We start from the raw sequence: 19,280 nt of genomic DNA on the forward strand, positions 1-19,280 counted from the left end.
CAAGCAGCAAGAGAGACAAAAAGTTACCTACCAGGGGGTTCCCATTAGACCATTAGCTGATTTCTCATCACAAACACTTCAGGCCAGAGGGATTCCATGAAGTATTCAAAGTCATGAAAAGCAAGGACCTGAATCCAAGACTACTTTAGCCAGCTATGGTGTCATTCAAAACTGAAGGCAAAGTAAACAGCTTCCCAGGCCAAAAAAAAAAAAAAGAAAAGAAAAAAGAAAAAAAAAATTTTTAAATAGACATTTTAAGAAAAAGAAGAAAGCAAGAGAGAGAGGAACATAGGTATAAAGGGAAAATGGCAATAAATAAGTACCAATCAATAATAACCTTAAATGTAAATGGATTAAACAATCCACTCAAAAGACATAGGGTAGCTGAAAAGATAAGAAAACATAACCCATATATATGCTGTCTACGAGAGCCCCACCGCAGAACAAGATTCACACAGACTGAAAGTGAAAGGATGGGAGACTATTCCACGCAAATGAAAACAAAATGAAAGCTAGGGTACCCATACTCATATCTGACAAAACAGACTTCCAAACAAAGTCCATAACAGAGACAAAGAAGGTCACTACATAATACCAAATGGATCAATCCAACAAGAAAATATAACCCTTGTAAACATATATGCACTCACTAAAGGAGCACCTAAATTTAGAAGAAGTTTCTGGAGGACTTTCAGGGAGACATTGACAGCAATACAGTCATAGTAGGGGATTTTAACAACCCACTGACGTCAATGGCTAGATCTTCCATACAAAACATCAAAAAGGAAACAGAGGCCTTAAACGACACAGCAGATCAGAAGGATTTAATTGATATATACAGAAAATTTCATCCCAAAACTGCAGAATATGTATTCTTCTCACGTGCACATGGGACATCCAAAAATAGATGACATGTTAAGACACAAAATAAGTCTTAACAAATTCAAGAACATTACAATCATATCAAGCATCACCTCGGATCACAATGGCATGAAACTAGAAATCAACTACAATAAAAAAACCTTCAAACAGCCCAGCAGGCCGTGGTTCAGCAGCTGAGCGTCAACCTGGGATCCAAGCAATCGGGGTTCGATTCCTGGTCAGGGCACACGCCCGGGTTGCAGGCTCCATCCCCAGTCGGGGGTGTGCAGGAGACAGCCGATCGATGACTTTCTCATCATTGATGTTTCTATCTCTCTCTCTCCCTCTCCTTTCCTCTCTCTGAAATCAATAAAGATACATTTAAAAAAGACAGACATGTGTAAAGTTAAATGGGGACTTTTAACCCCCCCCCCAAAAACCTCAAACACATGTAAACAAATAAATAGCTTGTTATTAAACAATGAAAAGGTTACCATTGAGATCAAGGAAGAAATCAAAAACTTCCTGGAAACAAATAAAATAAACACACAACAATTGAAAAGCAATGGGACACAGTGAAAGCAGTCCTGAGAGGGAAGTTCATAGCGTTACAGGCCTACCTCGAGAAACACAAAGCGGTAATAAACAATCTAACCCTAGAACTAAAAGAATTAGAAAGAGAAGAACAAGGAAGGCCTAGAGCACATAGAAGAAAGGAAATAATAAAAATCAGAGTGGAAATAAATGGCATACAGACTAAAAGAACAATACAAAAGATCAATGGAACCAACAGCTGGTTCTTTGAAAAGATAAACAAGACTGATGTACCTTTAACCAGACGCCTCAAGAAACAGACAGAGAGGACCCACATAAATCAGAATCGAGAGAGGCAAAGTAACTACTGACATCACAGAAATACAAAGGATTATTTAAAAAATACTATGAACAACTACATGCCAAAAAGTTGGGCAACATGGGGGGAATGGGCAAATTCCTAGAAACATCTTCCAAAACTCAATCAGGAGAAATCAGAAAACCTAAATAGGCCAATGACAACTAATGAAATTGTACCAGTAATCCAAAAACTCCCCACAAACAAAAGCCCTGGACCGAATGGCTTCACAGGTGAGTTTAATCAAACATTCAAAGATGACCTAGCACCTAGCCTCCTCAAACTATTCCATAAAATTTACGAGGAGAGAAGATTTATAAGCTCTTTTTACGAGGCCAGCTTTATCCTAATTCCAAAACCAAACACAGACACTACAAAGAAAGAAAGTTACAGGCTAATACCCCTGATGATTATCAATGCAAAAACCTCAACAAAATATTAGCAAATCAGATTCAGCAACACATTGAAAAGATCATACACCATGACCAAGTGGGATTTACTCCACGGATGCAAGGCTGGTACAGGTCAGGGTGCGTGTGGGAGGCAACCAATTGATGTGTCTCTCCCACATTGATGTTTCTCTCTCTCTTTCTCCCTTCCACTCTCTGAATATCACTGGTTATTAGGAACATGCAAATTAAACACAAGACGGCACTACTAACCCACCACTAGAATGTCTATAATTAAAAAAAGCTACTGACAAATAAGATGTTGACAGGATATGTAAAGCTGGTACAAACATATGTCAAACTGGTAAAGCCATTTTGGAAAAAAATAGCAATTTTTTTTAAAGTTAAACATATATTTACCAGCAATTCTACTCTCAGATAATACCCAAGAGAAATTAAATCATAGGTCCTCACAAAATATTACTGACTTTTCACTGGCAACATTATTCACTATAGACAAAAAGTGGAGAGTCCAAGTGTCTATCAAGTAATGATATTAGCGGAACTCAAGAGAAAGTTTAGAAACAAAGCCACACATAGAAAATCAATTGCTTTTATACAGAGACACCAAGGTAGTTTAATGGAGGGAATTATGATCTTCTCAACAAGTGTTCCTGAAATAACTGGATATATGTTCAAAAAGTGAACTATGACTCCTACTTCACAACAGATACAAAAATTGCTTTAAACGGGTCTTATAAATACGCAGACAGATGGTGGTGTAGGTAAACTCTGAGATCGCCACTTTCCACAATCCCATCAAAATTACAACTAAGTCATAGAGCAACCGTCATTGGGAACCACATGAAGACCAGCTGAACAGAATTCTCGTAACGAGCACATAAAGAAGAAGCCACGACAGACGTGGGAGATGCAGAAGGAGCAGCTCCCACACCCACAGTGTGGTGATTAACAAGTGGGGCATCTCGGCTGTGGAGCTTCCACCTGCGGAGTCAGGGAGTCTCAGCCCAACACCAGCTCCGCAGCCGGGAAGAGGCACCTCTGCCAGAAGAGGCATCTCTATAACATCTGCCTGTGAAAACCACTGGGGACTGGGTCTCAGATGCAAAGGGCTGAGGGAGACCAGGACATGCTGCTCTTGAAGGGCATGTGCACAAACTCACCCGCTCCGAGCTCTAGCGCAGGGACAGCAGCTGGCAAAGCGCCAGGGACACACAGGGAGAAACTAAATTGACTCACCTCAGGCTGGGGGCGGGAGGGGCAGGGACCCGGGCCGCGCTCTCTGGAAACGGGAGTGCTGGCAGGTGCTGTCGTCCATTGGTTGAGCTCTCCTCCCGTCCGGGCTCAGGCAGCCGGATATCTGTGCTCTTTACTCGCCTGGTTAACACTCGCTCTGCCCTGGTGACTCCCTGAGGCTCCGCCACACCGCCTCGCCCAGCCGAGCCTCTTCCAGTGGGTCCCCCGCAACAGTGGCTGGCTTTGCCTCATGCTGCAGACTCAGTCCAGGACTGAAAACCCACATGAGTGGGGGCTGCTGCAGGCTTGCACTGCAGACTTTCTCAAAGGTCTGAAAATCCCCCGCAAGCAGCAACCACCCTTGCCTCATGCCTCAGGCTCTTTCAAAGGCCCACAAGCCCCACAGAGCAGTGGCAGCCTCAGAATTCATTGTAGCTTCTCCCACGGAGCCCCACGCTCAGCGCAAGTGGCAACGGGTCTCAATGTACATGGAGACTCCCACCAGAAGGCCCCAAATGGGGTGGCCAGTCTTGGCCTGTAATGCAACTTCAGCAAGCCTGGCACCACTGACTGATAGTCTCACCCTGCCTCAATGATCCCACCAAAGGGTCCCAAGCCCAGCACAAGTGGCAACTGGCCTCAGGACACAGTGTAGCCTCTCCCAAGTGCCTCCAAGCCCAGCACAAGTGGCGACGAACTTCAAATCACTTTGTAGCTACTACTAAGTGGCCCCAACCCCTGTACAAGTAGCAGCTAATCTTCACCTGCACTGAAGCACCTCCCAAGAGGCGCCAGAACCAACACACACCTGCTTCCACTTTCAGACCACGACAAAGCCCTGCCCAACAAGCTTCATATCCGACACGTCTAAAGAGCAGCATTGGTTGGCACTAAACAAGCCCACTAGACAATTCCCACTCAATGGGGAGAGCTCCTTGCACACAGCTCACCCACTATAGTTGCAGCAAGTCCTCACAGCAAGTCAGCATCCAGTTAAACCCCATCCACTGGTGTGCTAGCAACAACTGATGCTCAACTACAAGAGAAAAAACAACCCACACAAGGAACACCCATAAAGCACCCAGCTCAGGTGACCAGGGAGACTTGCCACAGAGCCCCACAGGACACCTTCTATATAAGGCCATTCTGTCAAGACTGGGAGACATGGCAGATCTACCTAAGACATAGGAACAGTGCCAGCAGTCAACTGAAATAAGGAGACAAAGAATCATGTTTCAAAGGAAAGAACAGGACAAAACTCCAGAAGAAAAACCACAACTAAGTGAAATGGAGACAAGCATTCTTCCAGATACAGAGTTCCAAATACTAGTTATAAAAATGCTCAGTGAACTTGGAGTAACAATGTATAAACTCAATGAGAACTTCAGCAAAGAGAGAAAACATAAAAAGAAGATATGACATAAAAAGGAACCAGTCGGAAATGAAGAATACAATAACTGAACTAAAGAACACATTAGATGTTACTGAAGTGTTTCCTGGGCAAGTCAAGAACCTGGAGGTCACCTGACATGCAAAAGGTCCCAACCTGTGCTGAGGCAAGGCCAGCTCCCTGCTGGGAAGCTGTCCAGTAACTTACTTTCATGGCAAAGCTAACCAGGGGGTCTTCACTTTCCTCTCTTTTGGTCCCATTTCCTATCACTGTCTTCGGTGTGGAGTAAGTGCCCCGCATGAGTGCAGTAAATCCAACCATGAGAGCGTTTAGCCACTGCCAGGACCACTGGACACAATTCCGCGTCAAGACGATGGTGCTTAAGGCTTTCAGCCAGCCCCTGACTCAGAGGACCCAGCCGACGCTCCAGGCTGACTCCCACTCACTTGTCCCCCTTAGATCAGACAGGGGGAGACTTCCATGCCTTACACAGGGAGGGACCATGACCCTTGCCTGGAGGAAGCAGTTATTGAAAACAGGCCCAAAAGAACTCAGGGATGGAGGCCTCTGAGGGCGAATAAGGCAGGATAGAAAGAAATTAGGGAGAAAGCTCAGCAAGTTGGAAGCAGGAGGGGAAGCAGGAGTTAACATCCTCTCGCCAGAGCCCCCCCACTGCTGGGCACCCCCCCCAGTGGTAACGGAAGTCACAACAACAAGGCCCCCTCCCAACCAGAAGGCGCAGCCAGAAGTAGGTGCCACAAAGGTCGGAAACAATCCTTCCCGCCTTGGAAACTAAAGTCCCAAGAACTAACTGACCGCGTGTGTAACTCTCTCACCAGTTCGCCTGTGCCTGCCCAGGCGTGTGTTTTTACTTCTTTCACAGTGGTACCCATGCCCTGGTTTCTTTCTATTTCTCTACCTGAATACAACCTTCTTTATTCTTAAACAAAACAAAACAAATCAATGATCTGTAAGACAAGGCAACAGAAAACAATTGGGTCAGCATACAAAATAAAAGAATCCGAAAATTGAAGCTAGTTTAAGAGGCCTCTAAGACCACACCGAGTACACCAACACTCACATCACAGGCGTCCGAGAAGAGGTGCCTCCCATGCGCCACAGGCTGGGGGCGGATCCCGTCAGGGCACCTGCGGGGGCACCTGACGGATGCATCTCTCTCCCCCTCGCTCTAAAAACCAGGAGAAACATATCCTCGGGTCAGGATTAGAAAACAAAGAACCTATTTGAAGAAACAGGTTTTGAAAACTTTTCTAACCAGGTAAAAGAAGTAGACACACAAGTTCAAGAAGCACAGAGGAACCCACAGAGGCCCAAACCAAGGTAAATACAACTTAAATCCCAAAAGTTAAAGATGAGAGAACCCTAAAAGTAGCAAGAGAATAGCAGTTGGTTATGTAGAAGGGAGCTCTCCCTAAGACCGTCAGCTGATTTCCCAAAGAAACTTTGCAGGAAAGAAGGAAAAGGCACAAAATATTGAAAGTGATAAAAGGCAAAAAAAGGGGGCGGAGGGGACAGGATCCCTCTGCCCAGCAAGGCTGTCATTGAGAATCGGAGGGCAGTTTCTCCGACAAGAAAAGGCAAAATGAGATCATTACCACTAAGCCAGTTAGTACAAAGAAATGTTAAAAGGGCATTTTTTAAGAAAGAAAAAAAAAAGATAAAAAATATGAATAAGAAAATGTGAAAAGAAAAGAAATCTCACCGACAAAGGCAAGCACATAGTAAAACAGTGAGTCAACCAATTCTAAAGGTATTGCAAAGTATAAAAGGCAAAAATAAGATCATGTGTAATTACAACGATAAATTAAGAGGTAGGTAAAAAAGAAGTTAAAAGAATGACAGCCCTGGTGGGGTGGCTCATTGGGTGGGAGCACCATCCGTACACCGAAAGGTGGTGGGCTCGACACCCGGTCAGGGCACCTGCCCAGCTGCAGCTTCGATCCCCAGCACGGCGGGTGCCAGAGGCAACCAGTCAGTGTTTCTCTCTCTCTCTGTCTCCCTTCCTCTCCCTCTGAAATCAATAATAAAAAAAGGGGGCCCCCTGGTGAGGATTTAAAAACATTTTTTAAAAATTACAAAACATAAACATGAAAGGAGTAAAAACTGTAGTGATTTTAAATATGTTCAAACTGAAGTGACCATCAGTGTAACATGGGCTGCTGTAAACTTCACTTTGTATATACGGAACACATGGTAACCACAAACCAAAACCCTGTAAATATACACAGGAAATGAACGGAGACGGATCCAAACATAGCACCAGAGAAAGTCATCAACATACAAGAAAGAGAACAAGAGGCGAAAAACAGTGGGTGTGGCACGGTGGGGGGTCAATGGGGAAAAGGGACATCTGTAGTATTTTCAACAACAAAGATAAATTTTAAAAAATAAAAATAAAAAAATATCCTAGTAAAAAACAAAAAAAATCAGAAAATATTAATAAAATGGCAATAATTCATTGCCTAGCAATAATTACTTTAGATGTAAATGGAATAAATGTTCCAATCAAAGGACATAGGTTGGCCGAATGAATTAAAAAAAACAAAAGACCGGTACATATGCTGCTTACAGGGACCCACTACAGATCAAAAACATACACACAGACTGAATTAAATCAATTTTTAAAAACGATATTTTATGCAAATGGAAATAAAAATAAAGCTCGAGTAGCAGGACTCATCTCAAAAAAATAGACATTAAAGCCAGAGACTAAAAAGGGCATTTCATAATGATAAAGGGGCCAATACAACAAGAGGCTGTAACTCTCGTAAATACCTAGAACCTAAAGCTATAGCAAATACCGACAGAGAATAAGGGAAACACGACACTGATACAGTAACAATGGGGCATTTAACACTCCATTGACAACAGTGGGTAAGTCATCCAGACAGAAAATCAGTAAGGAAATAGTGGCCTTATGTGACACATTAGGCCAGATGGACTTAACTGATATGCTCAGAATATTCTACTCCAAAGCAGCAGAATGTGCACTCTTCTCAAGTTCACATGGAACATCTTCCAGAGTATACCGCATATTTGGCCACAAAACAAGCCTCAATGAATTTAAGAAGACGGGAATCATATCAAGCATCTCTTCCAACCACAATGGAATGAAGCTAGAAATCAACTATAAAAACAAAACAGAAATATACACAAACATGTGGAGGCTCAGTGGCATGCTACTAAACCATGAGTGGTTAACAATATCAAGGAGGAAACCAAAAGATACACTGACACAAAAATGAAAGCACAGTGACCTAAAATCTGTGAAACACAGACAAAGCAATTCTTAGGGGGAATCTACGAATGAATCAAATCACTAATACAAAGGATCCCAGCAAACAAAAGTCCTGAATTTCACAGGTGAATTTTACCAAAATTTCAAAGAATTAATACCTATCATTCTCAAACAGTTCTAAAACATTGAAGAGGAGAGAGGGTGCTCAAACGCATCTTACAGGACCAGCATCACCCTAATACCAAACAAGACAAAAAAGAGAATTACAGGCCAATATCCCTGGTGAATGTAGTTGCAAAAATCCTCAACAAAATACTAGCAAACCGAGTTCACCAGTCACTAAAAAGATCACGCACCACGGTCAAGTGAGATTATCTGGGGTGCAAGGCGCTTCAATATGTGCAAATCAGCCAACATGGTGCATCACAGGCACAAAATAAAGGGTAAAAGCCATGTGGCCCTCTTCACAGGTGCACAGCAACGACTTGACAGAATTCAGCACCCATCTATGATAAAAACTCTCAGCACAGTGGGGACAGAGGGAACATACCCGAACATAACAAGAGCGTGTGTGACAAACCCACAGCTAACACCAGACTCAACCACAACAAGCGGGGAACTTTTTTTCTTAACGCCAGGAACAAAACAAGAAAGCTGCACCCACTACTTTTCTTGAACACAGTGCTGGAAGTCCCATCCACAGCACTGAGACAAGAAAAGGAAATAAAAGACATCCAAAGTGGAAAGGAAGAGGTAAAACTGTCATTAACTGAGATGACAGGAGACTATAGAGAGCGAACCCTAAAGAGCCCACCAAGAAAGTACTAGAACCAGGGAGCGAATTCAATAAAGCGGCAGGGCACCAAATTAACATTCAGAAATCAGTTATATTTTTATAAATCAATCTTGAACAATCAGAAAGAGAAACTGATAAAACAATCCCACTTGCAACTGCATCAAAAAATAAAATACCTAGGAAAAAATTTAACCAGGAGCAAATGACCTACACGTGCAAAGCGCCGGGGCGCCGAGGGAGGACCGCGGACAGAAAGGCGCCGCCGGCGGGCCCCGAGGCCGCCCAGGCGCCCGGCCGGCGCGCCCGTCAGGGCGCCAGCAGCACTCCTCGCAGAGCTGGGACAAAGAACCCACAACTTATACGGACCCACGAAGGACCGCAAATACCCCAAGAAACCCTCGGGGGGAAACTGGAGGGATCGCGCCGCCTGACGTGGAAGTGCACGGCAAAGGCGCCGGGAGGGGAGCGCCCGGCGCCGCCCGGAGCAGCCGGGCCAGGGCGCAGGCGGGGGCCCAGCAGGGAACCTGCGCCCACGGTCGTGGCTCCGCGGCGGAGCGCGCGCGGCCCGAGGCTGGGCTGCAGGAGGCGGTGCCGCGGGGCCGGCAGGTGCGCGCAAACAGCGAGGCCTGGCCGGGTCTCGACCCCACACCCCAGAGGCAGGCAACGTGGGTTCAAGTCCGCAGGGTAAGGCCTGGGACCGGGAACGGCAGCTGGAGGCAGTAAACTCTGACGCCGCTCTTGGTGATATTTTTTGCTGATATGTCTCCTCGGGTAAAGGGGAAAAAGAAACAAACGGGCCACATCAGCCTGAAGCGTCTGCGCGGCCGAGGCCCCGCCGAGGACCTGGACCGACGCGCTGGAGGGAAGGTGCGCCCGAGGCCCGAGGACACCCGCGCACAGCAGCGGCGGACGGCGCCCGAGGTGGGCAGGGGACTGGCACGCGCGCCGCCAGGGAGACGGACGGGGGCAGCAGGCCCAGGGGAGGCGACCGCCACCGACCCTCAGGGACCCGCGAGTCTCAGCAGCGAGTGGCCGGCCGCCCGTCAGAGGCCCGTCCCGGGGTGACCACGGGCTGGGGGTGGGGTGGGGGGGAGGGGGCCCCCCCGCTGCCGCCGCCGTGGGAACAGCACGAAGGCTCCTCGGAATCAACCACCTGCCCTTTGTCCCAACATGAAGGGACCGAGAGGGTGTCACGCCAAGTACAGTGAGTGAGACAGGACGACAAATACGCACCACGCGGTTTCACTCACCTGTGGACCCAAGAGGCGCAGTAAGCAAAGAACACAGGGCGACCTCGCCATACGGGTCATCTGGACGCTCGGGGGCAGGGCCTGGGGCGCGCGAGAACCGTGACCAGGGAGGATTTAAGCAGCTCGGAGCTGCGGCTCTGACAGTCGCGGGGATGTGAGCGCGGCGCAGGGGGCACAGCCCGAGACCGTCCTAAGTGCGTGGTGCGGGCCGAGGGCCGGGCTCCGCGCGCACTGTGCGCACACTCCTGCGGGAGCCCACTGCGCTGTCACCCCTGAGCCTAAGGTGACGCCGCACGTAAGGTTAACTTGATGGAAATGACATCTGCCTTTTAAAGAGCGACACCCTGTTTCGAGGTGATGAGAAGAGTCTTCCTTCTGCGCTCCAGCGGTTGCCACACCTCGGTGTTGGCTCTGACCCGCGCAGCTGGGGCCTCAGGGTCACCTTAGTCTCGGACGCCGCCCCCTTAGGGCCATGCGGTGCGAGACGGGGTTCCAGGGCCCCAGGACCTCAGGACCGCCCCGCGATAACGCAGGCGGCCCGTCTGCGGCGCCCGCCGGCCGGGGGCTGGGGCTCGGGGGAGGGGGGGGCTGCAGGGAGGCTGCCGGGCGTTTGGGGGCCTTTCCCCTGGGAACCTGCTAGGCTGCAGCCGCCGCCGCTCCACCTGCCCGGCCCGGGCGCTGCCGCAGCCCGGCGGACCCCTGGGCAGGACGCTGGTTCCGCCCCGCTGCTCCCGGGGCGGCGCGGGTGCCCCCGACGGCTCCCTGGTTGCGGAGGGCGCGCCGCTGTGGCGCCTTCGCGCGCCGCCCGGAGACTCTTACGCGGGGTCGGTGTCGTCAGGGACCCTTTGTTGAACTGTGGCTGTCCAACTTGCGATCTCTTTCCCCCCAAAATATTACAGGTGTCCCTTTTTCTCCCCAGTGACCCCTGCCACCCCCTCCCCAGCCCCTCTCCCCACCACTGTCCGTGTCCTTGGGCTGTGCACATGTGCATACAAATCCTTTGGATACTCTCTCCCCCTCCATCCCTCTGACGTTCGTCAGTCTGATCCATGCTTCCATGTCATCGAATCATCTCCCCATCAGCTTATTAATAAGTTCTTTAGACTCCACATATCCCCTGTGTTCACAGCAGCGCAGTTGACCAGAGCTAAGATCTGGAAACAGCCGGAGCTACTGATGGGCGAAAAGCCCTGGGACATTCACACCATGGATACTAGCACCTGGAAAGAAGGAGGATCTGTACCCCCTGGGACAGTGTGGAGGGACCTGGAGAGTATTGTGCTAAGAGAAATAAGCCGGGCAGAGAAAGACAAACATCGCATGATCTCGCTTATAATGTGGAATCCAACTTGCAATTTCAAGGAGAGAGACCTGGGAACCGCTCCCACTACATGCCACTGACATCACCCTGGAAAATAAATTAATGTTTAAAAAATCTTAAAATGACATGGTTAAAGATCTGGTTACGATGTAATTGACAAAGAAGTTGGCTTTTCTCTATAACACACAACATTTTAACAAAATAAACATAATGACCTGTGATAACATTATACCAGGACACATCAGAAATTTGGGAACTTCATACAATCTTGGATTATTCATATTAATAATACTTACCCGTACAACATGCTCTAGAATTTATCATCACTTATTTTAACATGATTTTTACATAATTTAATGTAGCAAATAAGCCTAATCAGTTTAATATTTCTCTTTTATAAAGAGAGAGAAATATTTTGAAGTTTGCCATGTCAAGAAAAAATTTTATTTAGAGTTTTGAAAAGTTTGTCAAACACACCAAAAACTTTGGACATTCTACTAAAAGGATCACAGACCATGCCCTGCCCTGGTGGCTCGATTGGATAGAGCGTCATCCTGCACACCAAAAGCTTTTGGGTTCGATTCCCGGTCAGGGCACATCGCTGGGTTGCAGGCTTGGTCCCCAGTCGGGGCGAGGGCGGGAGGCAAGCGATCGATGCTTCTCTCTCACATCCATGTTTCTCACTCGCATCAATGCTTCTCTCTTTCTACGTGCCTCCCTCCCTCTCTCTAAAATCATTTTAAAAATTTAAAAATAGATTGCAGATCATTATGAAACAATCCTTAATTATCCATTTAATCAAAGTGACAATAAAAGAATTCAAGGACAAATACAGCAGGTTACATGATTGTTCGCAAAGGTTTCGATTTTATTATTGAAAAGATTGTTTTCTTAAGTAATCAAGGACCCGATTAAGACAATATAAACCACAGAGAACTTTGGTAAAACAGGATCTTTGCTTTCTAGACAAAATACATTTCATAACATCTTTCAGAAGTAGGCCAGTAATACCAGAAAACTTTGTCCTTTTACCAGAGAGAAAGAGAACCAAACTCCCTCTGCATAACCTGACATATGATACTTAAATCCACTTAACTGAACTTATTCCAATCTTATCCAGCGTGGCCACACATAAAATTATTCTGAAGAGTCCTTCTCACAAACCTTCTACACCTTTCCTCGCCCAACTTAGTTTGCCAGTTGTCCTCTTACCCACTCAGGAATACCCAACTTTTTTACCAGGAGAACATGTCCGGATTTCATACGTACAGGTGGGGCGGCCATACTGGCGTGAGACCTGGGGGCACGTGGGCAGGTAAGACGTATCCGCCGTCTTGAGCTAAGGAAAACGGGAGGTTTGTGGTTTGGGACTTTAAAGGACAAAACTGCAATTCCACTTGAGATAGAGAAGCAAATGTTTGGTGAACAAAGGTTTGCTGGGCCACCTGTTACAAAGGGACACTGAGAGGACTCTGAGCAACGGGCCTCGCGAGTTTCCTCCCTTTCCCACGGTCGACCGCAGTTGTCTGTGAGGCTCTCTCCCCTCACGCACTCGTTCACGTTCAGCCGTAGTTGCCTGTGAGAATATCTCTATTACTGGAACAGCTGCGCTATCTGAATTCCTTTTAGGCCGTTAGGGTGAAGCTCAAAATTTTTTCTGAGTATTCTTTCAAATAACCAACGTAAAATAATTAATCCCCCAAAAGGCACATTTGGTGGTGTGGAACTTTCCCCTCACTGATCAGTTAATTCACGTTGCTTCCACCTCTGTCACACACGGCCTGTGTGTCCACATGCCCGTGTGACACGCCTGCTTTCCAGCACACTCGTGGTCTCCTCACTCCCACTGGACGTTTGACCACCTTAGAACACACTGGTCTGACAGCGCTCGTTCGTCCAGGTCAGGCAGGGGCAGGCCCTGGCCTGCCAGAGATCCCCAGGGGCCTCCTCCTTCGGGGCTTCTGTGCACATCCAGGGCTTAAAAGGATTCTCTTCATGGTTGGTTGTCTTGATTTCTTAGCTCCTGTCTGTGCTCAACACCAGCGTCTGCTCTCCCGTGTACTTTTTGCTCCCCAATCTCTCCTTCTGGGACCTCTGCCTCACCACAAGTTGTGTCCCCCAGGGGCTGGTCAGCCCCCAGGGCCCAAAGAAGGCCATCCTCTTCCTTGGCTGCTCTGTTCAGCTCTTCACCCTCCTGTTCCGGGGACCCCCAGTGCGTCTTCCAGATGGGGCGACCTCTGACCTCCATGTGGCCCTCAGCCCCTCATCCACCTCACCTGTGCTGGGTCCTTGGGCCAGTGGAGGCAGCGGCCCAGGCGCCATCTGCTCTCCACCTGCCTTTCTGCCCCCACCAGCAGGGCGATGGTTTCCTGTGTGACGGGCCAGCCCCAATCTGACCCTGCAGTGGGGACACCGCCTACAGTGAGGTTTGAACTGTTGTGTCTCCGTTTGCTTTGTGCCCCTCAGCCCCATCCTGGTTCCTTGCAGTGCCCTTGCCCAGGCAGTGCTGACCCTTAACTCCATCCCTGCTTTAAACCCTGGGCTCCCGCCGCCCGTCTGCTGCCTCCTACAGCTGGAATGAAGTGTTGTCTTGGAGCCGGTTGTGCATCTAAAGTGAGCTTTTGTAAAAGTAGTTATTGTAATAAAGTAATGATGAAATGACAGTCACGCAGCGGCTCGTCTCTTCAGTTCCTCGCACTCAGCCATTTCCAGCTTCAGCTGTGAGGTCAAAGTTAGACCCAGAGTCCTGCCGAAGGGCGTTCTTCAGTCTTTGTTCTGTCCCGAATTCTGTGCCACCTGGAAGTAAACCAGCTTTTGGGGAGGAAGTCATATGAATCCTATTTATTATTGTCTCCTTTTTCCTTGATGGTCTTCGCGTCCATGGTGATGTGCCTAACTTTGTCATTTTTATTTCTACCTCACCCCCTCAGCACATACCATCACCGTTGCTTCTCCCCCATTCCCCACACCTACCATATGGTTTTTGCTTTTCTTTCAAGTTCTCTCTACTTCCTTATGTGTCCGTTTTACATTTTTGTTCTATTTTATCCCCCAAATGACACAAGGGAGGCAACAGCTGAAAAAGCCCAGGTAAGTTCAGAAAGTCACCCAAGAATACAGAGTTAAAGCTAAAACCCAGAGGAACAACAAGCTGGCGGCGCAGGTAACAGCTGCCCCCGCCGCCTCCCGCAACCACATCAAAATCACAACCAAAACACAGAACCACCGTCACCCAGAGCCTCCTGAGATCTGGCTGCACAGAAGCCCCACAACCGGGGACCTGAAGAAGCACCGAGACGGTAGGAGGGGCGCAGACGAGGGCGGGTCGGGGCTGGATCACAGAGACACGGCCTCGGGCCCACCCCCGCTGCCGAGGCTGAAACCCGGGAGGGAATCTCGGCGGCGGAGGTTTCCCGGAGGAGGGAGGGTCCCAGCCCCACAGCAGGCCCCCAGCCCAGGGCTCCAGGCCGGGAAGAGACGTCCCCACAACTCCGGGCCGTGAACCCAGCGGGGACTGTGGCTGAGGGTGGCGGAGGCTGCGGGAGCCCCAGCAGCTCCTCTAAAGGGCCCGGCAGGACTCACTCGGGCGCTCCCTCTGAGCCCAGTGCCGGGAGCAGCCTGAAAGGACCCGGGACACTCGGGGAGGGACTGACCTGCCTGGGATCCGGGCGACAGGCGGAGGGCGGCTTCCTCCCAGGCAGAAGGGCTGACAGAGGCCATTGGTCCTGTGGCGAGTCCTCCCCCGCACAGCCGGCAGGAGGCGCCATATTTGAGTCGCCAGCACCTGACTCGCACCTTTGGCCCCGCCCCGTGATTCCCGGAGGCCCCGCCCTCCCCACCTGCAGCTCATCCGGGCCATTTCCAGGGGCTTTTCATGCAAGTGGCCACTCAAGCCTCATGCTTAGGACTTTCCTAAAATCTCTCAAACAAGCAGCAGCGGGCCCCATACGGCTTGATAAGCGGCCCCAGGCCTGGCACTAGCAGCAGCTGCATTGGCTCATAGCTTGGGCACCTCGAAGCCCAGCACAAGCAGCAGCCAACTACGGTTTGTGGTGTAGCTCACGCTGGGTGGCCCCGGGCAGGGCACTGGCACAGGCTGACTTTGCACCTCCCTGTAGGCCCCAGAGACAGTGCACCTGGTGGTCAGGCTCCACCACGATTGATTACAACCCTACCACATCCACGAGTGACACACTCAAGGGGCTCACTTGGTGAACACCAAGCTCCACTGAAGTAAATCCTGCTCCATAGGGGTGTCTCCAGCACAGCAGCTCTCTGGCTGTAGCTGCAGCTGGTCCTCACAGCTGATTGGCCTGGGGGTCAGTTCCTCGCAGGGACGCCAACAGCAACCAAGGCTCAACTACAACAGGACAGTGCACACAGCCCGCACAGGGGAGCACCTAGAAGGCCCAGCTCACGTGACTGGGGAGGCTGAGCCACTGGACACTACAGGACACCTACTACACAAAGCCGCTCTACAAATTCCAGGAGACATAGCAGCTCTACCTACTACATAGAAACAAACACCTGGAAGCAGCCAAAATGCGGAGGCAAAGAAACATGTCACAAAGGAAAGAACAGAAGAAATCTCTACAAGAGGAACTAAATAACATAGATCCAAGCACGCTAACAGATAGAGAGTTCAGAATTTTGGTTATAAGGATGTTTACGCAGACTGTTAGGGAAATAACTGAGAAAATCGATAACATAATAAAGTATCAATTTGAAATGAAGGCTACACAAACTGAAATGAAGAATAATTTACAAGGAATCAACAGCAGAGTAGAGGACGCTGAGAATCAAATCAGCAATTTGGAACATGAGGAAACAAAAAACACCCAACCAGAAGAGCAAAAAGAAAAAAGAATCCAGAAATATGAAAATAGTATAAGGAGCCTCTGGGACAACTTCAAGAGGCCCAACATTTGTATTATTGGGGTGCCAGAAGGGGAAGAAAGAGACCAAGGAATTGAAAACCTATTTGAAAAATAATTACAGAAAACTTCCCCTACCTGGGGAAAGAAATAGACTTACAAGTCCAGGAAGCACAGAGGGTCCCAAAGAAGAGGAACCCAAAGAAGCCCCCAGCAAGACACACCATAATTAAAATGCCAAAGGTTAAAGACAAAGAGAATCTTAAAAGCAGCAAGAGAAAAGCAGTTAGTTACCTACAAGGGAGCACCCATACGACTGTCAGCTGATTTCTCAACAGAAACCCTGCAGACCAGAAGGGAGTGGCAAGAAGTATTCAAAGTGATGAAAAACATGGAACTATAACCAAGATTGCTCTACCCAGCAAAGCTATCATTTAGAATTGAAGGTCAGACAAAGAGCTTCTCAGACAAGGAAAAGCTAAAGGAGTTCATCACCAGCAGACCAGCACTACAGGAAATGTTGAAGGGCCTTCTTTAAGAAGCAGCTAATGGCCCGGCCGGGTGTGGCTCAGCGGTTGAGCGTCGACCTGGGATCCAGGCGATCAGGGGTTCGATTCCCCGTCAGGACACATGCCCGGTTGTGGGCTTGATCAATGACTCTCTCATCATTGATGTTTCCGTCTCTCTCTCCCTCTCCTTTCCTCTCTCTGAAATCATAAAGATAAGAAAAAAAAAAAAAAAAGACGCAGCTAATGAACAAAAGAATCTGACAACTAAATAGATCCAGAGACATTGACACATGCAACAGACGATCATATTTCAGGGGAAAGAGGGAAGGGGGGTGGGGGGTGGAGGGTGGGAAGAGATTAACCAAAGAAGTTATATGTATAACCCATGGACACAGTTAATAACGGGGTGAAGGCCTGGGAAGGGGGTGGGAGGGAAGTGGAGGGGGTCAATGGGGGGGGATGGTATACTTCTGTAATACTCTCAACAATAAAGACAAATTAAAAAACAAAACAAAACCAGACGCCATGACATCCGGTCAGGCAGCCTCCCGAATGCACCCCGTTGCTTTCATGCATCATCAAACTTTGCAGCGCCCTTAGCCTTGAACCCAGATCAGAGCCTTGCTGAGAAACTTGACCTTCTTCATTCCTGGTATTTCTTTTACAGTGGCCACAAAGTGCAGGTCAGCAAACAACTCAGACACCAAAATGTCTTTTTATAAATAGCTTCCTATTGCTTTATTTATTTATTTATTTTTTTCAATCCCCATTTATCCCCTCCATGCCCTCTTCCACTTCCACCCCCAAGCCCACAATTAGCACACTGTTGTCCCTGTGCATGAGGTTTATTCTTTTACTCAACCCCTCCACCCCCCACCCAACACCTCATCCCCTTATCCCCACTTCCCTTACCCCCCACTTCCCTTACCCCCCCCCCCAGCTCTCTGCCTGCTCTGGTTCAAGCAGGAAATCAGGACAATTTTGACAGTGGAGACTTTGGTGCCACCTCCTGGCGACATGTGGTTTGCGCAGGCTCCCTGCCCCCGCCCTAGGCCTCCCTGAGGCCGTGGGTCCTGCCGTTGCCGGGAAGACAATGACCATCTTCCCGCTGTTGTCACTAAGCACCTGTCTAACAGTAAGACAGCCCAAGCGGCGCCCACGGCGATCGCTCACAGGGCCTCCCCTCGCGCCCTCCGCAGCAGCGCGGAGCACATCGCCTCGCCGCCCGGCTCCCGGCGGAGGAGCTGTTCCAGCGGGAGCTTGAAATGCCCGAGGCTCGGCCGCGCGGCGAGCTCCGCGCTCAGGCGCCGGCGAGCGGCCCAAGCGCCCGGGCTCTGCTCCGGCCCAGCGCCCGCGCCCCGCGAGGCTCGAGCCCAGGCCCAGGGGGCCCGCGCCGCAGGGCCGCCCCGCGTCGCTCCTCTCCGCCTCTGCCGCGCTCTGAGCAGCAGTGGGGAACCCTCAGGGGCGGACCCCAATGACGAATAAAAGGCCGGGGGTCAGACCCGGAAGGACCCGCGCAGTCTCCACGCCGGGCGCCCTGCCTGTGGGACCAGCCGTGGCGCCGCGGCCCGGGGGGGCTCGCCTCTCGGGACGGAGCCGGGCAGCGCGGCGAAGGCGGCCGGCTCCCTGGCGGGCGAGCCCACTAACGCCGCGGGCGCCCTGCGGCTCGACACGCGGCCCCTCGACAGCAGCTCTGTTCGGCGCAGGCGGCGTTCCGGGCTGTTTCTCCGCTAGATTTCAACAGACTCTCCCCTAAGGGAAGACTCAGAATACTGCAGAAAACTGGCACCCGATTAATTCTGTAAATGAAGGAATGAGTGAACGAATGAGTGAAGCCTTCCAAAGGATGTGCAAAGGGCTCTGGAAGTCCTAATTCAAGAGTTGCCCTTTTCCAGCTTTCCACCGCAAAGGCGACGGTAGCAAAATCTCCTTGGGTACATGCTGATTAAAATAAAATAAAAAAATAAAATAAAATAAAATAAAATAAAATAAATAAAATAAAATAATAAAATAAAATATAAAATAAAATAAATAAAATAAATAAATAAATAAATAAAATAATAAAATAAAATTAAATAAATTAAATAAAATATAAAAAATAAAATAAAATAACAAAATAAAATAAATAAAATAAAATATAAAATAAATAAATAAATAAATAAAATAATAAAATAAAATAAATAAAATAAAATATAAAAAATAAAATAAATAAAATAAAATATATAAAATAAATAAAATAAAATAAAATAAATAAATAAATAAAATAATAAAATAAAATTAAATTAAATTAAATTAAAAAAATAAAATAAAATATAAAAAATAAAATAAATAAAATAAAATAAAGGAAAGTCCTATCTTTACTCTAGTCTCAACACAAAAGGGCTTTGATTCAACATTTACCACGGCATCTGCACAGAGCCTCAGCTTAACTGTTTTAACCCTGATCTTCATTTCAGCCAGCCTCGTACTAATCTCGTCTCCT

This window comes from Miniopterus natalensis, chromosome 5 (genome assembly GCF_054644295.1).
Source record: "Miniopterus natalensis isolate mMinNat1 chromosome 5, mMinNat1.hap1, whole genome shotgun sequence".
NCBI lineage: Eukaryota > Metazoa > Chordata > Mammalia > Chiroptera > Miniopteridae > Miniopterus > Miniopterus natalensis.